Source organism: Mya arenaria, chromosome 8, assembly GCF_026914265.1.
Source record: "Mya arenaria isolate MELC-2E11 chromosome 8, ASM2691426v1".
Lineage (NCBI taxonomy): Eukaryota > Metazoa > Mollusca > Bivalvia > Myida > Myidae > Mya > Mya arenaria.
Genome location: NC_069129.1, coordinates 41,351,913 through 41,378,366, shown reverse-complemented (window position 1 = coordinate 41,378,366; position 26,454 = coordinate 41,351,913). Strand labels below are relative to the sequence as shown.

Sequence of the window (26,454 nt, the reverse complement as noted above, 5' to 3'; positions counted from 1 at the left end):
TCATCATTTGGGCTGGTTACATCCGTTTTTCTTCCATCTTCTTCTCCAAGAACAGTAAGACCAACAATGGCAGCTTCCTGCTCTGCAAGCTGTTTAGATTTCTCCCTGGAACAAGAACTATTTGTTGTAAAAAATGAAAATGACATAAGCCTTTCTACAATGGAAAACACTCCGCATTCGAGGCCAAACAGCACTAAATGCTAACTAGTTAGTGTTCAAGGCAGGCCTGGACTAAATAATTATTTGAATAAACAACATTTAGCTTCCTAGGCTAAACTCGACTAAATCATTACTGCAATTTACAACATTTGGCTTCCAAGGAAAAATCAACTGATTTATGACTGCAATGAACAACATATGGCGTTCCAGGCCAAACACGACTAAATTGACAAACTGGACAGAATTATTACTGCAATGAACAACATACGGCAGTCAAGGCCAAATTGGACAGAATTATTACTGCAATTAACAACATATGGCGTTCAAGGACATACTCAACAAAATTATTACTGCAATGAACAACATACGGCGTTCAAGGACAAACTGGACAAAATTATAACTGCAATGAACAACATACGGCAGTCAAGGCCAAACTCGACAAAATTATAACTGCAATTAACAACATACGGCGTTCAAGGACAAACTGGACAAAATTATAACTGCAATGAACAACATACGGCAGTCAAGGCCAAACTGGACAAAATTATAACTACAATGAACAACATACGGTGTTCAAGGATGAACTGGACAGAATTATTACTGCAATGAACAACATACGGCGTTCAAGGACGAACTGGACAAAATTATTACTGCAATGAACATCATACGGTGTTCAAGGACAAACTGGACAAAATTATTACTGCAATGAACAACATACGGCAGTCAAGGCCAAACTCGACAAAATTATAACTGCAATAAACAACATACAGCAGTCATGGCCAAACTGAACAGAATTATTACTGCAATGAACAACATACGGCGTTCAAGGACGAACTGGACAGAATTATTACTGCAATGAACAACATACGGTGTTCAAGGACAAACTGGAGCGAATTATTACTGCAATGAACAACATGCAGCAGGCAAGGCCAAACTGGTCATAATTATTACTGCAATGAATAACAATGTTCAAGGCCAAACTGGTTATTCTTATTTTTTTTTAATGAACCTAACACAAGGCCAAACTGGACTTAAGTATATTTTGAATTAAAAACAGGACACGTTCAATGCCAAACTAGACTAAATTATTGCTTAAAGAACAACATGAATCATTAAAGACCATGAGGACTCGAAGTCTTCTAAATATTTCAACGAACTAGTTTTTCGCTGCTATATTTACATACAATTTTTTATATTCTCATAAAGTTCAAACCAAATTCATTTGTATAATGGATACACATATTTACAAGTTTATATGCCTCAATATTAATATTTCCTTTCAAATCAAGCACTGCCTTACCAGAAACTGGCTGTGTATTTAGCTCCATCAAGCTCCATGACAGATTTGTAACACCGATCTTCAGATCTCTCGGCCTGAAATGAAGAATGTGAGTTTTATGTTAAGAAAGATAACTCCTACATAACTTCTTTTGCCAACATTTCTTATGGACTTTGGAGGAATAATATGTATTTGTTGATGAATCCTTACCCCCTGGAACACTGACAAATCTTGCTAAATATTCTAATTCAGGCAATAATAAGTACCAAGAATTTCCCTTACACAACAAAACGCAATTATTGGCTCCCTAGGAATACATTGAAAAAGATACTTCTTTTGCACTATTAAATAAAATTTTCACTCAGACTTTCAACACTTATTTAATGAACTTTTAAGCTAGGACCTATATACACATACAACACGGACATACATACACTTACAGCTAGGACTGATTTACACTTACACATATACACTTACAGCTAGGACTCGTTTACACTTACACATATATACTTACAGCTAGGACTTAATAAACTTACACATATACACTTACAGCTAGGACTTATTTACACTTACACATATACACTTACAACACACTCCATTAAACATTAATGACAATACCTACATACAATTCCATTGAGGACCTACACACAATTTCAGTAAGGATCTACATACAATAACAGTCAGACCCTACATACAATTACAGTAAGGACCAACTTACAGGTACAGTAAGGACCTACATACAACTACTGTAAGGATCTACATATAATTACTGAAAGGACCTAAAATCAATAACAGTGAGGACCTACATACAATAACTGTAAGGAAATAAATGCAATTACAGTAAGAAACTACAAACATGTACAGTAAGGACCTTCATACAATTACTGTAAGGAAATTAATACAATTACAGTAAGGAACTACATATATGTACAGTAAGGACCAACATACAATTACAGTAAGGACCTACATACAATTACAGTAAGGAACTACATACATGTACAGTAAGGACCTTCATACAATTACTGTAAGGATATGCATGTACAGTTAGGATCTGCATGCATGTACAGTGAGGACCTACATACAATTACAGTTAGGAGATACATACACTTACTGTAAGGATCTACATGCAATAACAGTTAAGAACTACATACAATTACAGTAAGGACCTACATACAATTACAGTAAGGACCTACATACAATTACAGTAAGGACCTACATACAATTACAGTAAGGACCTACATACAATTACAGTAAGGACCTACATACAATTACAGTAAGGACCTACATACAATTACAGTAAGGACCTACATACAATTACAGTAAGGACCTACATACAATTACAGTAAGGACCTACATACAATAACAGTGAGGACCTACATACAATAACAGTTAAAGGAACAACATACAATTACAGAATTAACCTATATACAATTACAGTAAGGACTGAAATACAATTATAGTAAGGACCTAAATGCATGTACAGTTAGGACCTACATACAATTACAGTAAGGACCTACATACATGTACAGTAAGGACCAACATACAATTACAGTAAGGACCTACATACAATTACAGTAAGGACCTACATACAATTACAGTAAGGACCTTCATACAATTACAGTAAGGACCTACATACAATAACAGTGAGGAACTACATACAATTACAGTAAGGACCTACATACAATTACAGTAAGGACCTACATACAATTACAGTAAGGACCTACATACAATTACAGTAAGGACCTACATACATGTACAGTAAGGACCTTCATACAATTACTGTAAGGATATGCATGTACAGTTAGGATCTGCATGCATGTACAGTAAGGACCTACATACAATTACAGTTAGGAGATACATACACTTACTGTAAGGATCTACATGCAATAACAGTTAAGAACTACATACAATTACAGTAAGGACCTACATACAATTACAGTAAGGACCTACATACAATTACAGTAAGGACCTTCATACAATTACAGTAAGGACCTACATACAATAACAGTGAGGAACTACATACAATTACAGTAAGGACCTACATACAATTACAGTAAGGACCTACATACAATTACAGTAAGGACCTACATACAATTACAGTAAGGACCTACATACAATTACAGTAAGGACCTACATACAATTACAGTAAGGACCTACATACAATTACAGTAAGGACCTACATACAATTACAGTTAAAGGAACAACATACAATTACAGAATTAACCTATATACAATTACAGTAAGGACTGAAATACAATTATAGTAAGGACCTAAATGCATGTACAGTTAGGACCTACATACAATTACAGTGAGGACCTACTTTCAATTACAGTAAGGACACGCATGAACAGTTAGGACCTACATTCAATTTAAGCAATGATTTACATACAATAACATGAAGGATCTACTTACAATTACAGTAGGGAACTTCATGCATGTACAGTTAGGACTAACATCCATGTTCAGTAAGGACCTATGTACAATTACAGTATGAACCAACGTTCATGTACAGTAAGGACCTACATACAATTACAGTAAGGACCTACATACAATTACAGTAAGGACCTACATACAATTACAGTAGGGAACTACATGCATGTACAGTTAGGACCAACATCCATGTTCAGTAAGGACCTATGTACAATTACAGTAAGGACCTACTTACAATTACAGTAGGGAACTACATGCATGTACAGTTAGGACCAACATCCATGTTCAGTAAGGACCTACATACAATTACAGTAAGGACCTACTTACAATTACAGTAGGGAACTACATGCATGTACAGTTAGGACCAACATCCATGTTCAGTAAGGACCTATGTACAATTACAGTATGAACCAACGTTCATGTACAGTAAGGACCTACATACAATTACAGTAAGGACCTACATACAATTACAGTAAGGACCTACATACAATTACAGTAAGGACCTACATACAATAACAGTACGGAAAAAACATACAATTACAGTATTAGCCTACATACAATTACAGTAAGGACTGAAATACAATTATAGTAAGGACCTACATGCATGTACAGTTAGGACCTACATACAATTACAGTAAGGACCTACATACAATAACAGTAAGGAAAAACATACAATTACAGTATTAGCCTACATACAATAACAGTAAGGACCTACATACAATAACAGTAAGGAAAAACATACAATTACAGTATTAACCTACATACAATTACAGTAAGGACCTACATACAATAACAGTAAGGAAAAACATACAATTACAGTATTAACCTACATACAATTACAGTAAGGACTGAAATACAATTATAGTAAGGACCTAAATGCATGTACAGTTAGGACCTACATACAATTACAGTGAGGACCTACATTCAATTACAGTAAGGACACGCATGAACAGTTAGGACCGACATTCAATTTAAGCAATGATTTACATACAATAACATAAAGGATCTACATACAATAACAGTAAGGACCTACATTCAATTACAGTAGGGAACTACATGCATGTACAGTTAGGACCAACATCCATGTTCAGTAAGGACCTATGTACAATTACAGTATGAACCTACATTCATGTACAGTAAGGAACAACATAGAATTACAGTACGGACCTACATACCATTACTGTAAGGCCATACATGCATGTACAATAAGGACCTACATGCATCTACAGTAAGGACCTACATAACTGTAAGGACCTACATGCATGTACAGTAAGGACCTACATACAATTACAGAACGGACATACATACAATTACAGTAAGGCCATACATGCATGTACAATAAGGACCTACATGCATCTACGGTAAGGACCTACATACCTGTAAGGACCTACATGCATGAACAGTAAGTACCTACATCCCAGTAAGGCCATACATGCATGTACAATAAGGACCTACATACCTGTAAGGACCTACATGCATGTACAATAAGGACCTACATGCATCTACAGTAATGAACTACATACCTGTAAGGACCTACATGCATGTACAGTGAGGACCTACATACAATTACAGTAATGACCTACGTACAATAACAGTAAGGACCTGCATACAATTACAGTAAGGACCTACATACAATTACAGTAATGACCTACGTACAATAACAGTAAGGACCTACATACAATTACATTAGACCTTCATTCAATTTTAGTTAGAACCTACATACACATACAGCAAAGACCTAAAACACCACCAACGAGGACCTACATACACCACCAACAAGGACCTACAAACACCACCAACAAGGACCTACATACACCACCAACAAGGACCTACAAACACCACCAACAAGGACCTACATACACCACCAACAAGGACCTACATACAACACCAACAAGGACCTACATACAACACCAACAAGGACCTACATACACCAACAAAAAGTACGTATATAGACTACGACAAGGACCTTTTAACTAATAATGACGTACATATACTAACAACAAGGACATTTGAACACTATCAAGGACCTACATAAATATAGCTGTTTGTGTACACGACGTACTAAATGTTTGACAAAAGTAAATGTTAAGTACGGACTGTATCATAAACTGCCTAGTCGTTTTAATGTTTGACCGTGTACATGTACACCATTGGTTTTGGGCGTACACCTGAGAGATAGTCCTTCCTGTAACATAAAGTATTTTTCTTGCATACAGAAAATGGACTTCTGGCCATGCAGTGGTCAGTGTTGTAGGACTGCTTTACAATTGAAAAATAAAATAGACATGTCAGAGAAAAACAAAAACAAAAACAAGAGCAATTTAAATGTAAGTATAATGTAAAAAAGAAGGGAACTGCAACAGATACCAATGCTCGTCTTATTTTCTCTATTTACAAAGGGGCATAACTCAACAACTAATTCAGCAAGAATGATAGGACTACTACACATGATTGATTATTTTTAATGACGTTGCGAATATATGTTCTAAGTGTTCTATTAATAAATTTTATGGATTTGTGCAGCTACAGCCACAGCAACGAAGACACCAATGTTAAAAAAATAATAAAACATAATTGTTACAAGCTAACTAGAATTCCACTTTATTAAATGTGTTGTCTGTTTATAGCGCCGAAATCAAGAGGGGCCACGTACAAAGGCACACACAACGTATACATAATCTTGAAAAAGTCATTCAAAAGTTATTAGTCAGAAATGAAAGTTAACGCTGACAGCAACTCCAATGTGCATGCCATACTTCCAAGGTGACACAAAAATGTTGTTTTCATTAGAAAACATAATATTATACATTGATTGACTAAGGATTAGAAAAGAAAGCTATTAAGTATTAATTTATTCATAATATTGTTTTTAACTATAAAAAACCCATTGAGTTTAAATATGTAAGCATGTGTATCTAAACAAAAAGATGATCACTCACTATTGAGTCGTTAGGTGTTGGCCTTAAGTCAAAATAATTTATTTATATATGGCTGTCGATTAATAACTTTAAGACATAAGAAAACAAAGATTAGAACTAGAGATTGCTTTTTTGAAAAAGCGCTTGTCTCCCCTATTGTGTGGTCGTAGCTGAGAAAAAATAAATGATGGACATGAAATTTGTAACTTTGGACTGGAGACAAACCAACAGTGAAGTTTGGTTTATTCGATTATATTAAATAGTGAAGAGAAGAAAGTGTTGTTGATTAATCATGGAAAATGTAAACGAAGTTTGCATTGTATGAAGTTCCTGGGCGCAAGCGTTATTCAATTATTGATCGGAAACCATTTTTCAGCTCACAGTCATCGTGACCATGACCTTTTACCTACTGATCACAACATCAATAGGGATCATCTACATAACCAACTTGCATACTAAGTATTAAGTTCTTGGGTGCAAGTGTTCTTTAGTTACTGAGCGGTAACCATTTCTTCAACTCAAGGTCATGGCAACCTTGACCTTTGACCTACTGATCTCAAAATCAATAGGGGTCATCTACTAGTCATGACCGACTAGCGTACCAAGAATGAAGTTCCTGGGTACAAGCGTTCTTAAGTTATTGAGCAGAAACCATTTTTAAGCTTAAGGTCACCGCCAACGTATCATTTTTTACCTGAAGGTAACCTTGACCTTTGACCTTTTGATCTGAAAATCAATAGGGGTCATCTTCTAGTCATGAACAACAAGCTTACCAAGTATGAAGTTCCTGAAACCAAAGGATCTTTAGTTATTGAGCGGAAACTTTTTCTTCACTTCAAGGTCATGGCAACCTTGACCTTTGACCTAGTGATCTCAAAATCAATATGGGTCATCTTCTAGTCATGACCAACTAGCATACCAAGTATGAAATTCCTGGTTGCAAGCGTTCTCTAGTTATTGAGCGGAAACAGTTTCTTCACCTCAAGGTCACGGTGACCTTGACCATTGACCTACTGATCTCAAAATCAATAGGAGTCATCTACTAGTAATGAACAACTATGAAGTTCCTGGGTACAAGCTTTCTTTAGTTATTGAGCAGAAACCATTTTTAAGCTTAAGGTCACTGCCAACATAACATTTTTTACCTGAAGGTAACCTTGACCTTTGACCTTTTGATCTCAAAATCAATAGGAGTCATCTAATAGTCATGAACAACTAGCATACCAAGTATGAAGTTCCTGGACCCAAAGGATCTTTAGTTATTGAGTGGAAACCGTTTCTTCACCTCAAGGTCACGTTGACCCCGATCTTTGACCTAGTGATCCCAAATTCAATAGGGGTCATCTACTAGTCATGACCAACTAGCATACCAAGTATGAAGTTCCTGGGTCTAAGAGTTCTATAGTTATTGGGCGGAAACGAAGTGTGACGTACTGACTGACTGACTGACAGACTGATGGACTGACTGACGGACAGGGCAAAAACAATATGTCTCCCCATGAATGGGGGAGACATAAAGATATTACACGCAAATGATTTTTACATGGAAGGTCACCACGACCTTGACTATTGACCTTGTTACCCCCAAAACAATTGGGATCATCTAGACATCATGACCAACCTCACTTCAAAGTTTGGTGAACCTAGATCAAAGCATTCTCCTGATATTGCACGGAAATATTTTTTTACATTAGAGGTCACAGCGACGTTGACCTTTGACCTTGTGACCCCCCAAAATATAGGAGTTTTCTAAACCTCATGATCAACCTCCCTACCAAGTTTGGTGAACCTAGGTCAAACCATTCTCAAGATATTGAGCGGAAATGTTTTTTACATTGGGGGTCGCCGCGACCTTGACCTTTGACCTAGTGACCCCAAAAACAATAGGGATCTTCTACACCTCATGACCAACCTCCCTACCAAGTTTGGTGAACCTAGGTCAAACCGTTCTCAAGATTTTGAGCAGAAATGTTTTTTATATTGGGGGTCGCCGCGACCTTGACCTTTGACCTAGTGACCCCAAAAACAATAGGGATCCTCTACACCTCACGACCAACCTCCCTACCAAGTTTGGTGATCCTAGGTCATGCGGTTTTCCAGTTATCGATCGGAAACGAAGTGTGACGTACGGACGGACTGACGGACTGACGGACTACCGGACTGACGGACAGGGCAAAAACAATATGTCTCCCCCAGAGAGGGGGAGACATAATGATATTTTTAAGGACAGAGAAAAAATAATTTCCAATTAAAAAAATAACAAAAAGTGGAAAAATGGCACTGAATAATAAACATTGAACATGGTATGATAATTCAAAAGGGTGCCAAAGAGGAATACCAATGCTCTCCGGTGTTTTTCAGTCAAACAAGGGAGAACAACATTACTCAACAATTATTAGTGTGAATAAGGGCTCATACTCATGTGCACTGTCATTTAGGCGATATGAATTTTGGTAAAGGTAATTTTTTTTGCACGAGGTCAACAACACTGACGCCAACAACAGTGACATCATGGCTATCACAAATGCACAATAAAAAGGCGTAAATGCTAAATACAAGTTGAGCTGTTTATGTCAGTGCACTGTTTACATTTTTTCCCATAAATATTAAGAAAAAAACAACAACAACATACAACAAGAGCTGTCACAGAGACAGCGCGCTCGACTATTCCGCCGATTTTCAGTGTAAGGATTGAAAAGTTTTGGCGAAACATGCATGGATCACTGTTAGATTAGATTTCAATGCAATACATGATGTGCTGAGATATTAACATAAATATAATCAACATGGAACATTTTAACCAGTTTTTTTTAGTCTAATAATAAAGTGCCATTATTTGCAAAATACAGTTATCTCTAATAGCTATCTCTTGGTTATTCAATTACGTTAGGTGGTTGAATACCATTGTATAAAGTCTCAATGCAATACATCAAGTAATTGCTGAGATATTATCCTATGTGTGCTAACATGCAAGACATTAACCAGAATTTAGTCGTATAATAAAGGGGCAAAAAATTATATAATATGAAAGATAGAGTTATCTTACTTGATTAAAGAAGAAGGTTAAATGGTTGAGAGCATGTGTGTAAAGTTTCAATGCAATACATGATGTATTCGCTGAGGTATTGACTTAAAAGTGGTAACAAGCAAAACCTTAACCAGAATTTCTATGTCTAAAAATGGGTCCATTATTTGAATTAAGTGCAAACTAGAGTTATATAACTTGGTTAATTATGTAGGTTGGATGGTTGAGTACTATTGTATAAAGTCTTAATGCAATACCTCAAGTAGTTGTTGAGATATTAACCTATGTGTGCTTGCATGCAAAACCTTAACCAGAATATCTTAGTTGAATAATAAAGGGCATTTATTTACATTAAATGCAAACAAGAGTTATCTTACTTGGTTAATTAAGTAGGTTGGATTGTTGAGTACCATTGTATCAAGTCTGAATGCAATACCTCAAGTAATTGCTGAGATATTAACCTACGTGTGCTTGCACGCAAAACCTTAACCAGAATTTCTAAGTCGAATAATAAAGGCCTATTATTTGCATTAAATGCAAACTAGAGTTATCTAACTTGGTTAATTAAGTAGGTTGGATGGTTGAGTACCATTGTATAAAGTCTTAATGCAATACCTTAGGTAGTTGTTGAGATATTAACCTATGTGTGCTTGCATGCAAAACCTTAACCATGGTGTGACGCCGACGCCGACGCTTGGGTGAGTAGTATAGCTCTCCATATTCTTCGAATAGTCGAGCTAAAAATTGCACAAAATGCTACCATAAAAAATTCAAGGGTCATTACTCCAGAGTGAATAGATCGATAAAGCTGTTGATTGAATCTAGTCAAGATGCTTTACCAATAAACATTGCAAATAAGTATAGTATAGATTGGATAACAAATAAATAATTTAGAGAGCTTCAAGTTTCACACCGAAGACAACACAGTAAATATGGCTTAATTTCATAAAAAAAAACAAAAAAATAATCTGATCAAGATCAGGTAAAATATTTAATTGCTACAAGAGAGTTTTTAAAAACTTGTACGACACACAATAAACAGCCAAAATAATTAGAGCTATCACAGTCATGATGAATAACCCCGATATGACAACTGGACACATAAATGGTGAAATGTCGATTTCTATTAACAGGTGAAATGTCACAGAAATGGCAGGTGCCCAACAGCCAATGCTGTTCAACATTCCTATAAGGTTTACTGAGTGTACGTGCAATATGTCTGGTGCTACGTGTGAAAAATGATTGTAGAGATTATCTTTAGTAAGTCAAGGGCCATTTCATGCGTGACATGTATGCATTACTCATGTTAGACAGAGTGAAGTGTAACAGAAATGGCAATATGGTCAAATAATGCCAACATTGTACCTAACTATCCAGCTTGTAGACACCGTGTTGATGACAGTACATCGGAGATAATGGAACAGTTATGACACAAACATCGCATTTTTCCCAAGGCACAGCTGCAACACAGATGCAAAGTAGTCGTAATTTGGAACTTAAACACGAGCGCCGCAGAGTGAACACCAATGCTCAGCTGTTATTTAACTGTCAAAAAAGAGACATAACTCAACAATGATTAATACCAGATGTATGTGAATTGCTATACATGTGTGTGTTGTCTCTTGCAACAGTGTACTAAGTTTCATTTAAATATCATAAAATATTTTTAAGTTATTTCATATCTTAACGATTTTTAACAATGACCCCAAAGACAACAACCCTGACAGCACCAACGCCATGGATAAACCTCAACCTTTTTTTGTATTTGTTGTGATTTTTTATTTAGTTTTCTTTTTTGGGGGCATTTCTTTACTTTTAAATTTGCCTTTCATTCATGAAGTTTGTAATCTAGTAATTACTCATTTTATTGTACAATGTATATAATCTGACAAAGAAAAACAAGTTGAAAAAATTAGTTCCAAAAATTACCCTCATTGTTATGCAGAGACAGGATCATATCAAGGCTGCTGACCCAAACACCAGCTCCTGAGTGAACCCCAATCTGAAATGTAGCATAGATACCTAGATGAACAATGTAAGGCAGGGACAGGGTCAGATCAAGACTGCTGACCCAAACACCAGCTCCTGAGTGAACCCCAATCTGAAATGTAGCATAGATACAAAGATGAACAGTGTAAGGCAAAGACAGGATCATATCAAGGCTGCTGACCCAAACACCAGCTCCTGAGTTAACCCCAATCTGAAATGTAGCACAGATACGAAGATAAACAGTGTAAGGCAGGGACAGGGTCAGATCAAGGCTGCTGACCCAAACACCACATCCTGAGTGAACCCCAATCTGAAATGTAGCACAGATACGAAGATAAACAGTGTAAGGCAGGGAGAGGGTCAGATCAAGACTGCTGACCCAAACACCAGCTCCTGAGTGAACCCCAATCTGAAATGTAGCATAGATACGTAGATGAACAGTGTAAGGCAGGGACAGGGTCAGATCAAGACTGCTGACCCAAACACCAGCTCCTGAGTGAACCCCAATCTGAAATGTAGCATAGATACGAAGATAAACAGTGTAAGGCAGAGACAGGATCATATCAAGACTGCTGACCCAAACACCAGCTCCTGAGTGAACCCCAATCTGAAATGTAGCACAGATACGAAGATAAACAATGTAAGGCAGGGACAGGGTCAGATCAAGACTGCTGACCCAAACACCAGCTCCTGAGTGAACCCCAATCTGAAATGTAGCATAGATACGTAGATGAACAATGAAAGGCAGGGACAGGATCATATCAAGACTGCTGACCCAAACACCAGCTCCTGAGTGAACCCCAATCTGAAATGTAGCACAGATACGAAGATAAACAATGTAAGGCAGGGACAGGGTCAGATCAAGACTGCTGACCCAAACACCAGCTCCTGAGTGAACCCCAATCTGAAATGTAGCACAGATACGAAGATAAACAGTGTAAGGCAGGGACAGGGTCAGATCAAGACTGCTGACCCAAACACCAGCTCCTGAGTGAACCCCAATCTGAAATGTAGCACAGATACGAAGATAAACAGTGTAAGGCAGGGACAGGGTCAGATCAAGACTGCTGACCCAAACACCAGCTCCTGAGTGAACCCCAATCTGAAATGTAGCACAGATACGAAGATAAACAGTGTAAGGCAGGGACAGGGTCAGATCAAGACTGCTGACCCAAACACCAGCTCCTGAGTGAACCCCAATCTGAAATGTAGCACAGATACGAAGATGAACAGTGTAAGGCAGGGACAGGGTCAGATCAAGACTGCTGACATAAACACCAGCTCCTGAGTGAACCCCAATCTGAAATGTAGCATAGATACGTAGATGAACAGTGTAAGGCAGGGACAGGGTCAGATCAAGACTGCTGACCCAAACACCAGCTCCTGAGTGAACCCCAATCTGAAATGTAGCATAGATACAAAGATGAACAGTGTAAGGCAGGGACAGGGTCAGATCAAGACTGCTGACCCAAACACCAGCTCCTGAGTGAACCCCAATCTGAAATGTAGCATAGATACGAAGATGAACAGTGTAAGGCAGGGACAGGGTCATATCAAGACTGCTGACCCAAACACCAGCTCCTGAGTGAACCCCAATCTGAAATGTAGCATAGATACGTAGATGAACAGTGTAAGGCAGGGACAGGGTCAGATCAAGACTGCTGACCCAAACACCAGCTCCTGAGTGAACCCCAATCTGAAATGTAGCATAGATACAAAGATGAACAGTGTAAGGCAGGGACAGGGTCAGATCAAGACTGCTGACCCAAACACCAGCTCCTGAGTGAACCCCAATCTGAAATGTAGCATAGATACGTAGATGAACAATGAAAGGCAGGAACAGGGTCAGATCAAGACTGCTGACCCAAACACCAGCTCCTGAGTGAACCCCAATCTGAAATGTAGCATAGATACGAAGATGAACAGTGTCAGGCAGAGACAGGGTCAGATCAAGACTGCTGACCCAAACACCAGATCCTGAGTGAACCCCAATCTGAAATGTAGCACAGATACGAAGATGAACAGTGTAAGGCAGGGACAGGGTCAGATCAAAGCTGCTGACACAAACACCAGCTCCTGAGTGAACCCCAATCTGAAATGTAGCATAGATACGAAAATGAACAATGAAAGGCAGGAACAGGGTCAGATCAAGGCTGCTGATCCAAAGAGGGGCTTCAATCAGTCCATAGTAAACCCCAATATGAAAGGTAAAACAAAAAGAGAGAATGACATTGTTTAATTCATTTAGTTTTGATTTGTTTATCTTATACTTACTTTTTTTAGCTCGAGTGTGACAACAACTTTAAGTTTATCAAATCAGTCTCTAGTCCCTTTCCACGTTTATGGGCCTTGCTATGCACCATATTGTCTCTGTCTCTGGCAACATGTGTACCAAGTTTCATTTGAATACCTTGAATGTTTGTTTTAGTTATGGCTAATGTATTGGTATGATGATGACGTACAACTCATGACACCAAGGCTATCATAATACCCCAACTTGTTTCTCTGAAATATAGAGGAGCTAATAATGACCTTGGCATATATCTTGCACACCATTTTTAACTTGAAACCTGAGTTTTCTGTAACAATCTTTTAATAGCATGAGTACCTTTTCAGTAATCAGCTTGACTGTAAGATCCACCATGCTGACAATCCCTTCATGGTCCAACCCACACATCTTGACTGGTAAACTGGTGAATGGTCGGCCACAGCTGTCATAGGCATAGCCCTGTCCCTGTGTGTTACAAGTAACAGGAACAAAGGGACATAAATCATAATAGGTGTGTACTGACCTCACAAGAGTACATGTTCATAACGCGACTATCATGGAGATGGTGCTAACACAGAACTTTTGACTTATGCATTAACAGCATCTTAATACAAACTTGCACAGTTAAACGATGCATAAAACACCATTTTTTCTGCCTAATAAAAACTAATACACCTTTTTCCTGTATGTATACACTCCTACTTTTTAGGCTATAAACAATAGATCAAGGAATAAGATATGGATAGAGACATCAGCATATAATTCATTTGATTATTTAAGCAGGGCTCATGGTTTACATTCATTTACATGTAGGTGTTGGGTAAGGATAGGCAATATGCCATTATGATTACTATCATAATTATGTATAATATAAATACATAAATAAATTAAATTAAATTATTGTTCCACTAAAACATGTAGCTGTATACATGATGCTTGTAGCATTCAAAGGCAATGAAACTTACATTGTGTAAGATAAGAATGCGAGCATCTTTCAAAATATCTGTGGTCAAAACCTGAAATGACAATAGTATTTATTATAAGTATCAATTGATTACATGGATTCTACCTTAAACTCCTTTTAACATAACTACATGTACTATGTTTACACATATAAATGCAATGGTTAAAGGTAATATTCATAATATTAAACCTATATTTCCAGCCAATTGCCCTAATGGCCTTCAATAAGTAACACGCTTAATCATAAAAAATTGCATCTTGACATCATAACAGACATGACGTCATAATTTTACCTGCGAAAAACTGGTTGTTATCTCAGTCAGTGTGAACATATTTTATAAAATCTTAATGACTAATAAGGGCTTGATCCTTGCGCTCACTTTGAATTTTTAATCAAAACTAGAGATTGCTTTTTTGAAAAAGCGCATGTCTCCCCCATTGTGTGGTCGTAGGTGAGAAATAATCAATGATGGATCCCAAAATCAATAGGGGCCATCAACTAGTCATGACTAACTGGCATACCAAGTATGAAGTTCCTGGGTGTAAACGTTCTTGAGTTATTGAGCAGAAACCGGTTCTTCACCTCAAGGTCAGTGACCTTGACCTTTGACCAACTGATTGCAAAATCAACTAGACATCATGACCAACCTCACTTCAAAGTTTGGTGAACCTAGATCAAAGCATTCTCCTGATATTGCACGGAAATATTTTTTTACATTAGAGGTCACAGCGACGTTGACCTTTGACCTTGTGACCCCCCAAAATATAGGAGTTTTCTAAACCTCATGATCAACCTCCCTACCAAGTTTGGTGAACCTAGGTCAAACCATTCTCAAGATATTGAGCGGAAATGTTTTTTACATTGGGGGTCGCCGCGACCTTGACCTTTGACCTAGTGACCCCAAAAACAATAGGGATCTTCTACACCTCATGACCAACCTCCCTACCAAGTTTGGTGAACCTAGGTCAAACCGTTCTCAAGATTTTGAGCAGAAATGTTTTTTATATTGGGGGTCGCCGCGACCTTGACCTTTGACCTAGTGACCCCAAAAACAATAGGGATCCTCTACACCTCACGACCAACCTCCCTACCAAGTTTGGTGAACCTAGGTCAAACCATTCTCAAGATATTGAGCGGAAATGTTTTTTACATTGGGGGTCGCCGCGACCTTGACCTTTGACCTAGTGACCCCAAAAACAATAGGGATCCTCTACACCTCACGACCAACCTCCCTACCAAGTTTGGTGAACCTAGGTCAAACCATTCTCAAGATATTGAGCGGAAATGTTTTTTACATTGGGGGTCGCCGCGACCTTGACCTTTGACCTAGTGACCCCAAAAACAATAGGGATCTTCTACACCTCATGACCAACCTCCCTACCAAGTTTGGTGAACCTAGGTCAAACCATTGTCAAGATATTGAGCGGAAATGTTTTTTACATTGGGGGTCGCCGCGACCTTGACCTTTGACCTAGTGACCCCAAAAACAACAGGGATCTTCTACACCTCATGACCAACCTCCCTACCAAGTTTGGTGATCCTAGGTCATGCGGTTTTCCAGTTATCGATCGGAAATGAAGTGTGACGTTCGGACGGACTGACGGACTGACGGACTACCGGACTGACGGACAGGGCAAAAACAATATGTCTCCCCCAGAGAGGGGGAGACATAACTATAACAACATTTATGACTGAAGCGCTGTAATTACATACAGTGAATCCCCTCTGAGCACTAATGTACTCTGCCACAGTCAGCAGGGCGTTGATTGTGGCCCCTCCGCTGCCGACATCTTGTTTTGGGTCCTCAACAGCCAATAAGAACACATCCTTGTCAATGTAACCCTTCGTCTGTCTAAACTCTAACTCTGAAGAAGTGATACATGTTCATGTAAATTATAGTTCATACAATAACCTGTAACACGAATTAAGAAATTAATTTGAAGGGAGTTGTACAGTCATGTAATTTGAAACCAAGGTCCATACACGTCTATGTGAATATAGGCTATGATACTTTCGGTAATTGTATGCTTTAGCCAAAATTAAAACCTAGCAAAATTGAAGTTGACCAAGCCAATCCCCAGTGTATACCTCTCTGCAAAATAAGTGACCATTCCTTCCTGGGACATGTGATAACAACAGCTGTCCACTTCACCTTTGGTGTCATTTCTCTTCTTTCAATCCTGTAAGTATAAAACAACAGATGTATAACTAACACTCTAGAATGGCTTGAACTCAAGGCCTCACCAACTTTTTGCTTTGTGCCTTTGAGGTTTACTGCCCTTATTTTGGAGAAAATGTAACTGCCATATTATTTACCCTCCCAAAAAGTTTTATTTGTGTAGAAATGTTGCTTAAAATGACATAAAAATAACATTCTTTGTCTCTGGTGATTTCAGGTACTTCATAAAATTATAACCGCCTCAATTGCTCAGTGGTAGAGCATATGTTTCAGGTGTTGAAAGTATATTATAGGGATCAATTCCTGACTGAATGTGGTAAGTCAGTGGTAACTCACTTGACTGTCAATCCCCTGGAGGGAAATTCCATTGAAGACCTGTGTGACAGTGAGCACTATACACTGATACACGTAAAAGAACAAGGGTAGCTATTCTGTCCAAGTATTTTGCTCCACTTATATGACTAACAATCTTATCAGAGCACTCACCAAATAGGCATTGTAGGAGTGGGAGTATAACTAAACTTACACACACCCCAAAAAAGAACTGCATCAAACCAAATGACATGAGCTCTCTTTTGCTTGGCAATAGAGGGATGTATTGGGAAATTCGGACCAGTGGATTTGATAACGATGCAAAGTGATCTTAAGGGAATTTTACACTGAGCTTCTTCCATTATTTATTATAAATGTCCCTTTCCTCAATAAACTGAAAAAAAAATATGTTTAAAAAAAATGGCACCAGAGGCTGAAAAAATCCTCATTTTTTAAGGTGTTTACATCACTTCATTAAACATATTCAAATGATGTACAATTATCAAAGTCTACAAAAATGCAAATGGTCCAGTGAAAACAACCAATATAAATTTTTAGCAGAACTTTTAATAAACTTGATCAAGGAAAAACATATGAATTACTTGATCATCTAACATATCAACAATTTTGAAAACTAATTTAACATTAAACAAAGATGGTTTTGAGTTTCAGTGGCAGAGAAGTTTTACACAATTTAACACCTTCAAAACACCTGTATGTCCAATTTTGAACTAGAAATATGTTTTTTCATTACTAAATTGTGTTATTTTCGCAACGTGTGTACACAAAAGTTTATGCCTTGGTTAAAATAATAGCCAGATTAAAACATTATTATCCAAAATGATTGTTTATTTGAATGACAACCAAGTACTATCTGAAAGTTTCAAAACAGTTAATCACTGTTTAAATTTTTGCTGCCACATTTTATTAACATATCTCAATGGCCAGAAACGTTGCACTCCTGACAAAAAAATGTAAGAAACTGCACTATAACACACTATAACACATTTTTCATTACAACTTTCAATGTGCATCAGATTATGATGATCTTCATTAAAAATCAGTCATATTTGTTATTAAAAATAGTGTTAAGACAATACATATTATTGTTTAAGCTTTTTATTCTAAAAGGGAATAAATTTGATTGGAATTACGTGAAAAAAATATTCATTCATCATTTACTTAGAATAAGTTTTGATCAAAACAAAGTGCCATCAGATCATTCTGCTATGATGGTATGCATAAAGAAAAGAATCCAGAAACAACACTAAACAACTTTTGCTTCTAAAAACTGAGCGAGTTAATCGTTCCATATTTCCTTGTAAGCTTTAGCCTTAAATTTGTCCTTGACTTGTTTAACCGACATACATGCCATAACCCCCAGAGGGGGAAAAATCCCCCGGAATTTAGACCCATCCCCCGGTCTCCCCGAGGGGGATGAAAATCCCCCGGAATTAAAAAAAAAGTGTGTTTAAAATTACGCAAACTTATCACAGGGTTTAATTATATATGCCTGTTAACAGTTATAATGCCCTTCCTGTCCTGAAGCTTAATTAGATTATCAACTGATGGTGTGTTTTAACAACACTATTGGGTGACACTTAATAAATCAGCAGGGCACATTTCATGCATTGTTTTGATTGAAACTGACAGTTACTGTTCTTTTTTCTTTTCATGTATCTGTTTAGCGCTTTCCTTTCAAGTTGTAAATCCATGGTGGAAAATGCCAGCTTCTTCTTAACATCTTACACCTCTTTTCGTGATCTTCCAACTTTTTTCAAGTTCAATACTGACACACAGATCTCTTTTGCTTTATCACTGCTTTCTCCTAGCAGCTTGGACTTTCTTCTTGGGTTGGCTTTTTTGATCAGATGTCCAATAAATTTTGCCCAGGCTCTTGGACTTGGGTGTTTGCCTGCACGCTCAGCTCTCTTTCTAACACTAAATCTATCTGCTGCTTTAAAGACTAGACTTTTGGTTTTCATTGAAAGTCTTAAAGATGTGTATTGGTGTCAGCGTTTTAGTCTTCTCTTCTGTTTTAGCTTTCCTTTTGCAGCTTACTTTCTGCCATCATCTGATATCTGACTTAGCTTTTGCATCATAGGTAGAATTCAAGTCTTTTTTGTTTCATTTCTTCTTTATACTTTGGTTTTCCTCTTCCTTTCTGTCTTTCATAAATTTATTTAGGTTTTCACTGTCACCCTTCAGTTTATCTCGGAATCTCAGGGATATCTCTGTTGAGGCATTTGTTTATATTTTGGTATGTGTCTTTAGTTTTATTTGTGATCACCTTATGGCAGGTAAATCAACAATAAGTGTCTCCATTATTAAATTTATTTACAGTCAAATAGTTCTTCAAATAACACTGGTCACTGCATAAAGTTTAACTGTGTTTTTTAATCAAACTTTTGCTCTCATTATATAAAATTTTGTCAGGATTGCAACAAGTAAATTAATTATATTTACTATCTTATTATTCATTAGTAAGGTTTTATTTTTTAATGTCCATATATATATTTATGATTTTCATATTTTAGCTGCAATAAAATCTTAAATATGGATTTAATAAATCAATTTAATCACTTAAAACTCATTTCATTACCAGTGTTTCATTTTAAATGAATCATTTATATGTCTTCTTTGAATAACAACAACAATAGCTTAGTACAAGTAACTAGCAATAAACTTCCTTTTTCCTATCGGTCAAAACAGCATGTCATATAAATGCCTCAAAAAGCTTGCACTCCTGACATGCACATATCAACCTCATGCTTACAGTGAGTGCATCATGTACAGTTAATAGTCTTGAAATCAGAAAGTATTGATCTAATATATCCTGGAAATGCAACTTAACCTTTTTTTAACTGAACTGTTTAAACTTTATATACCACTAAGTACTAAATGTTGCACTCTTGACAAACTCTGGTTGTCATCATAAGTGTCAGATATTGGAGGGATATTAGTTTACAATTTACATTTAATGGCCTGAACTCAAAGATTACATGTATTGCTTCACATTTCACATTTTAAATCTCAAGAAAAATATTTGCACTAGAAGTTTTAGCCTTTTTTTTGAAAAGTTTCCTTAATTGTTTGTGCGATTTATTTCTTATACCGTCGAAACTCGATGTTCGTTACAGGACTTATTCGATACTAAGAAAATACTATTCGATTTATTTTTATTTATCATTAACAATACATTTATGCAAACAACAAACAAGCAATTTTAATTAGTGGGTCACACAAACATAACTTATAAGGTATATCAAAATGCATAGAAATTTATAGATGGATAGCAATTGGAGACAGAACTTAAAGTGATTGCATGTTTATTCAATCTGTTAAACCATTTAAATTTGATAATTATACCAGTCAAGCAATTTTAATCCATTAGCGCCAGGTGCTAACTGAAGCCAAGCAAACAAATCAAGGTGTGAAATTTTTAACTGAACCCGCGAAAATAACATCGTCCCAAGCAAACAAAACAGTGTGAAATTCTTAGTTGGGACCGCGAAAATGACTTCGAGCGTGAAATCTGCTCTTGGTGAATTTGAAATCTTTAGACACTCTATAAGTGACTTCATAGATGACTGTAATCGACACACAAAACAGAATTCCTGCGACATCAAGGACATTAAAGCCCAGAATTCTACAATGAGTGCGGATATCCAAACACTGATTTCGCACAACTCCTCCCAAGCTGAAGAAATCCTTGATTTAAAATGTAAAAGTATGCGGGACAATCTTGTATTTTTGGGAATACCCGAAAACTATAACATTGACACTGAACCAAATCCAACCACAAATATCCATGAACAAGCGCTCCGTAAATTCCTTACACACCATCTTGAAACGAACACTGATATAAATACAAACGGTACAATAAAGATAAATGACATACATTTTCACAGGGTACATAGGATAGGAGGCCCGTCCAGAAATGCACAGCCCAGACCGATGGTGGCTAAATTCGAACGCTACAGTGATCGCGAATTAATCCGTAATGCTGGCATCAAACTGAATATGAAGCATTCGGGGTACTACATCAATGAACAATTTCCACCCGAAATCGACGAACGACGGAGACAACTGTTCCCAGTGATGAGAAACTATAAAACAAATCCTCAAAACAATGAAAGGTGTCGTCTAGTTCGAGACAAACTGTACGTTGGGAACAAAGTTTACGACCCCAAAACCGAGTCACTAGTGTATCCTAAACACCAAAACACTCAGACACGAGACACTGCGATGCAGGAAACACAGCGCCCGGAGCGAGGTGACACCACTAGAAACCGCACCCCGTCACAGGCAAGGTATGGCCATGTGAATTTTGCCACACCAAACAGATTCAGCGTACTTGCGGACCAAGTCTCTGACCCCCATACCCCACGGGGCAGACAGATAATTAGATCTCCCCCCACTCCCCTTTAAGAAACTATGTTAAAACGCCCAAGAGAGTCTGAGCCACTAGAGAACCTGGCAGCACCTCAAACAAACACCGTAACGGTACACGAGGATGTCGTGCAGACAGCGACAGAGAGTGACTAGGCCAGGACAGAGGAGTGCAACCCTCATGACAGTTTTTTGAACAATGCATATGTGTCAAAATGCCAAATTTTTGGTCAAAATAGTAAAATTAAACTTTTATCTTTAAACGTCTGTGGAATAGTATCGAAGCAAATTTGCCCAGAATTTATTTCTTTTATTAATGCATTTGATATTATTGGCTTCCAAGAAACTAAAACAGATCGTTTGGACCAAGTAGAAATAGAAAATTTTACTTTGCATGTTAAACATCGACAACAGATTGTTAAACGAAAATCAGGTGGTTTATGTGTTGGGATTAAAAACGAGTTATTACCTTATGTATCAGTAATTGACACAGATTGTAACCTTGTGATGTGGCTTAAGTTATCTGAAGGTTTACTGGTGAAGGGGATATTTTACTAGGCGTGGTGTATCTGCCACCTGAAAACTCGGATTACGCGATAGATGACCCATTTACAGTATTACAAAACGATATTGATAATCTTTCTCGAAAGTATAAAAATGTATGTCTATTTGGAGATTTTAACTCGAGAACAAACGATTTACAAGATTTTGTCACACCTGACTATGAAATTTTTCATGAAATGCAGTTAGATGAATTATATTCAGATTTAAACTCGGATACTTCATACTTTAGCGAGTCGAACTTGTGTAAAAATAGATGCAATCAAGACCTCTCCGTGAATAATTATGGATTTTGTGAAGCTTAACGGCATGTATGTATTAAACGGTAGAACACCAGGTGATTTATTAGGTCACACCACGTGCAAATCTGTTAGTACGGTGGACTACTTTATTTCTAGTCCGAATTTGTTTTGTAATATAGATAATCTATGTGTGCACGATTTTTGTACCTTGCTTTCCGACGTTCATAATCCAGTGAGCCTTGATCTCATATTTTGTTGTAAACAAACAATTAGTAATGAACGTAATGGTTACCAAATACATAATGCGAAGTTATGGGATAATACCAAACCAAACAAATTTGTAAATAACATAAAAAGAAATGATATATACAATATTATACATGAATTAGACTATTTGCAAGAGCAAAATATTGTTAACCATGAGAATATTAATAATGTTGTTAATACAATTGGACAGGTCTTTCACGACAGTGCCAAAACGTCTTTCGGTCCGACCAACTTATCTAGATAGAATATAACCCAAAACAAAGGTAAAAATAAAATTTGGTTTAATAGCGAATGTAAAAGCGCAAGAAAGAATTTCCATAGAGAAAAGTTTTTGTATAAACTTCGCAGGGATCCCCACCATAAACAAAGTTTTAATATTGCAAGTAAACACTATAAGAAAGTATTAAACACAAACTATAAAAAACAACAACGATTAAACGCTTCTAAGTTAAAACAGCTCAGCAAATCAGACCCTAAAAGCTTTTGGAAATATTTAAACGCTCGAAAGCGTAACAACTGCTCTGCATCACTAAATGTAATGTTTGATCATTTTAAAAACGCCAACTCGGGCGATATAACTGAAAATCATGCTGATATCACTACGGATACAAATACGTTTGATATTAAAGCAGATGTAGATATACACATGCTAGATAGCGAAATAACACTTGAAGAAATTGAAAGTGCTGTTAAAAATTTAAAAAATAACAAGGCATCTGGCGATGATAAAATAATAAATGAATACCTGAAATATTCCTTTGATATTATGAAGATTGTGTATCTTAAGCTATTTAATATTGTCTTTAAAACTGCAACTATACCCGAAAATTGGACAATTGGTGTTATTAACCCAGTGTATAAAAATAAGGGTGATATGTGTGATCCCGCTAACTATCGCCCAATAACACTGCTTAGTTGCTTTGGTAAGCTATTTACTAAAGTTTTGAATAATAGACTATCAAAATTCATTGAAAAGTACGATATGTTAAGCGAATTTCAAACTGGTTTTAGACCAGCACATTCAACAGTCGATAACATGTTTGTTTTGAATATGCTTATAGAACACATGTACACATCTCGCAAGAAATTGTTCTGTGCCTTTATTGACTTAAAAGGTGCCTTTGATTCCATTAATAGAAACATGCTATGGTTTAAACTACATGGACATAAGATACAAGGAAACTTTTTAAATGTTGTACGAACAAGCAAAAAGCTGTGTTAAGGTGAATGGAACTAAGTCGGACTATTTCCCTTGTGTTGGGGTCCGGCAAGGAGAAAGTTTATCTCCTTTACTGTTTTCATTCTTTGTAAATGATTTGCATCAATATTTTCTAAGTAGCTTGGTTGTAAATGGTATTGTTATTAACAAACATAAACATGATTACAGGTTAATTGATTTTCTAAAGTTATTTGTACTCCTTTATGCGGACGATACTGTTATATTGTCTGAATCTGCTATAGATTTACAGAATGCACTAAACCTGTATGAGAACTATTGTTTACAGTGGAATTTTACTGTTAATACCTCAAAAACTAAGGTTGTCATTTTCTCTAGAGGTAGACTAAACCACCATGCGTTTTCTTTATGTAATGATACAATAGATGTTGTTACGGAATATAAATATTTAGGAGTTATTTTTACTAAAAGTGGCTCGTTTTGTAAAACAAAGGACTATATTTCAAAACAGGCAACAAAGGCAATGTTCTGTTTGCTTAAAAAGTCAAAATATTTATGTTTATCTATTGATTTACAAATAGATTTGTACAACAAAATTATCAAACCTATATTACTATACGGTTGTGAATGTTGGGGTTTTGGCAACAATTACATACTCGAAAAGGTCCAATTGAAATTTCTAAAATATATATTAAATGTTAAAAGTAGTACGCCAACATGTATGATATATGGTGAAACGGGTGTTAAGCCTTTACAAATAGATATAGATTCACGTATGGTCAATTACTGGTCCAACTTGATCGTTCCATCATGTCATAAACTCTCAATCTCAGTATACAATGTCACATTGAGTAAATTCCTGTATTCTGCCAATGTTAGAGCTAATGACTTCAAATGGATTAAACATGTTAAGAATATTTTCATCAAATGTGGTCTTATTAATGTTTGGCAAAGCCACGAATTTCCAAATAAAAAATGGTTACAAAAGAGTGTTATGCAGAAATTGTCTGATTTGTTTTTAAACGAATGGTACACTACTGTGAACTCTTCAAGTAAATGTGTAAATTATAGATTGTTTAAAGAACGTTTTGAATTTGAAAACTATCTTGTTAAAACACCGCCAAAATTATTGAACTATGTTATACGATTTAGAACAAGAAACAATCATTTTCCTATTGAAGTAGGTAGTTAGAGGAATATAAATATAAATGACAGAAATTGCCACCTTTGTGATTCAAATCGTATTGGTGATGAATTTCATTATTTGTTAGAGTGTAGTTATTTCACTAACGAAAGGCGACGTTTCATTGATAACTGTAATTTTAGAACTCCGAATATATTGTCATTTAAACGTGTTATGAGATTAAACCCAGAATGTATTATGTTTTCAAAGTTGTGTAAATTTATGAAATGTATCATTAAAAAAGTCAATTATAGAATACAATGTACTCCTCTTTATACCATGATGTTAATTATTATTATGATTGAAGTTTTTTTCCAAAGCCTCTTTATGTGTAACTGTATAATATGTTCATTGCAATTCTCATTTTGTCATGCATGTATGACATGAGTTTACTGAATAAACTTGATAAACTTGGAGAAATATCGACCCTCAAGATATCAAGCCATGCGATCAAATTTTATATGAACAAAGAGTAAAAAAAACGGTCCTTTTCATCTGGTTCGAGCTAACGAGGATATCGAGCCATGAGATATCGAGTCAACGAGTTTCGACTGTAGTATGTTTGTCATTGCCATGGTTTTACAAGATAACTACAATTATTAGCATTCTGGGGAAAATCAGCTGAAGTTAAGATATTGAACTAATGAACAAAGTTGGATTTTAACTGATAAATTAAGTATTTTCTACATGTCTTGCTAGACTTCATAGCGAGCATTAATTTTGATGCAGATGTTTGGAAAACGGATTTTATTCAGAGCGTTGGAAAAAAAAACTTCGAGCAGATTACCTTCAGCAGTGCTCAGCAGTTTTTACAAACAAATTAAAGAACTTCCAAAATAGGTCATGTTATCTGAATCATTAAAGTAATGAGAGTAATCTCCCTTATCAAAAGGTAATTTTAGACTTCGGGTTTTCCGGAATTTGGTTACACATCACCATAATAAAGTATAAGTTTAACGCAGTGAAGTCCCCTGAAACAATTCCGTAACCCATAGAAAATTTTAATTACTTCCGTGTTAGCAGGATTTGCCGATCAATTAAAATCGAGGTAAACATTTGTGTATAACTTTTATTATATGTATATTTATTAAACTACCGACATGCGAAA

At 36.4% G+C, this 26,454-nt stretch overlaps 1 protein-coding gene across 2 annotated transcripts in view; it reads left to right on the top strand.

Annotated features, from left to right (window-relative positions):
* LOC128242832 (E3 ubiquitin-protein ligase TRIM71-like) overlaps positions 1-26,454 on the top strand; it is a 42,492-nt gene that overhangs the window by 8,868 nt on the left and 7,170 nt on the right. Inside the window, exon 1 of one of the 2 annotated variants that reach the window (XM_052960187.1) lies at positions 26,318-26,394. The exons of the other annotated variant lie outside the window; for it this stretch is intronic. The gene's annotated coding sequence lies outside the window, so the exon portion shown is untranslated. Of the gene's footprint in view, positions 1-26,317; positions 26,395-26,454 lie in introns of those variants that run through there. 2 annotated transcript variants of the gene reach the window in all.